This window comes from Fulmarus glacialis, unplaced genomic scaffold (genome assembly GCF_000690835.1).
Source record: "Fulmarus glacialis isolate BGI_N327 unplaced genomic scaffold, ASM69083v1 Scaffold47819, whole genome shotgun sequence".
Lineage (NCBI taxonomy): Eukaryota > Metazoa > Chordata > Aves > Procellariiformes > Procellariidae > Fulmarus > Fulmarus glacialis.
Window position 1 is genome coordinate 909 of NW_009236116.1, and position 2,108 is coordinate 3,016.

Consider the following 2,108-nt stretch of genomic DNA (forward strand, 5'->3'; position numbering starts at 1 on the left):
GCATTTGTGAAAAGTTACTAAGAAGGATTTCAGAATTGCAGAGAAAATTGAAACTCCTTAATTTTTTTTCTTATTTTTTTTTGGCTCGGTTTAAATTTTACTGGCACTTGCAAGCTGCTTCTTGATAGTAAGCATTTTATCTAAAGAGAGTCGGTCATAGGCTATGTTTTTAAAATAAATAATCTGAAATGTTTAAAGGAAATTTTGTCATCGTTTTGAGAAGTCTAATACAAATTAATTGAATTGTCTTTTCTATCAAATATGTGGAAGCTCACATTATTGCTGTGGTAGTGTTAATTTCTCTTTCCTCCTAGCAGCCAGAAAGTATATCAGGCTCTGTTCAGTCTTCAGTATTGGGGAAAGGTGTAAAACACCGACCTCCTCCCATCAAATTACCTTCAAGTTCAGGAAGTAGCTCTTCAGGTAATTATTTATTGACATGGGTGTCTATTTTCTATGTGTTCTGCCTAATGTAAAATGACATGATATCCCTTTAGTAAAGATGTAATTTAAAAAAAAAAAAAAAAAATCAGTATCTTCTCTGTGAAAAGAGCATCATTTTGTTGATTTCTGATTATATTGTTCACAAAATTGTATCCTAACAAATATTTTGGTTTAAATGTATTCAGAGAACAATAATGTATTTTAATTATGCTTTTTCAGGTAATATTTTTAGTCCACAACAGTCAAGTGGCCATCTAAAATCCCCAACTCCTCCTCCTCCTCCTTCTAAGCCTCCTGGTCTTTCTCGGAAACAATCTATGGATCTTAATCAAGTTAGCATGCTCTCTCCAGCTGCCATGTCTCCTGCGAGCTCTTCACAAAGTGAGTCACGACCTAAATTCTCCATTAAATCTTAGGCTTTTGCATAAATGCTTCCTGAGATAAACTTCTTAACCTGTGGAATGATGAAACTTAAGTGTACAGTGTACCCTAAATTGTATAAGTTGTGCAGCTTTAGGCAGGTCTCTTGTTCACTGTATGTATTTTATGTTTATTGTAACTGTGTTTGTTTTTTCTGTATATATGTATGCACCCTCTGTGTATACGTTTTAATACATTTTATGCAATTAGTATGATCTCCTCATTTATGAAAGGCTGGTAGATGATGTGATGAGATAAAATTCCAAAGTGTAGATTTTTTTTTTCCTCCAGTGTAAAAACAGTATGTTAGATCAGTTTGCCTTTACATAATTTAAGCATCTGGTTTTTTAAATGTTATAGGAGCTGGTGCAGTTGTATCTCTATGTATGTATATAATCTGATCAGTCCCAAGGTGGTGATACAATAAACGATAAGATGATTTTTTAAAACACTCCTACACTGTTTTACAAATCATTGCTGATTGCAAGTGTGGTGGTGATGCTGATGATAGCACCATATTCTCAGGTGTTAAAATGTAAATTTCAATAATAAGTGACATCCTAGTTTAAGTATTTTCATTAACACTGACAGGTTCATTGTAATCATAGCTATAGATCATAAATATTTTTTTAAAATATGTATGCGTCTTGAGACATTTCGTGAACAGATTTGTACAAATCATAGCTGCAGTTTTTCCATTTTTTATGAACAATTGTATACTGCACGTTCCAGTATCCTGCACAGTATTATAATATGCTTTTTGCATTAAATAATTTAAAATCTGGATAGCTCAAAAGGTGTAACTTTTCTGCCTTCTTGTTTTGCACAAAGAAAAAAGAAAACTTATAAAAGTTTTCTTCTAACATATTTACTCTGTTTTTATGTTAGTGCTACAAACTGTGTAAATCTGCTGCACACAGTTGTTACTTTAAGGTTTTGATCACAACAGCTGGACATTCACATTTATTTTCTTTCTTTCTGCAGGACATGAAAGCTAAAAAAAAAAACCCACAACCAGAAAAAAAAACAAAAAAACACCTCAAGCTTTTTGGGGTTTTTGTTTTCTTTTTCTGTTGATAAACTGTGTTTACTGCATCCACAACAAATATAGCTATACATGCTACATTTAAGTAGAAGGCATTACACAGTAACTTCTAAAGATGCAGTATTATCCTCTGGTTCTTAAATATTAAAAAAAATTTGATGAAATTCAGATCCACCCCACGATTATTGAACTAGTGTAT

The 2,108-nt window shown here is 32.3% G+C and overlaps 1 long non-coding RNA gene across 1 annotated transcript; it reads left to right on the forward strand.

The window, feature by feature from the left end:
- The first annotated feature begins 314 nt into the window (after nucleotides 1–314).
- On the forward strand, nucleotides 315–1,313 carry LOC104082959. The gene is made up of 2 exons (XR_683589.1): nucleotides 315–423; nucleotides 664–1,313. It is a non-coding gene; the product is annotated as an uncharacterized LOC104082959 (long non-coding RNA).
- Nucleotides 1,314–2,108: the final 795 nt, after the last annotated feature.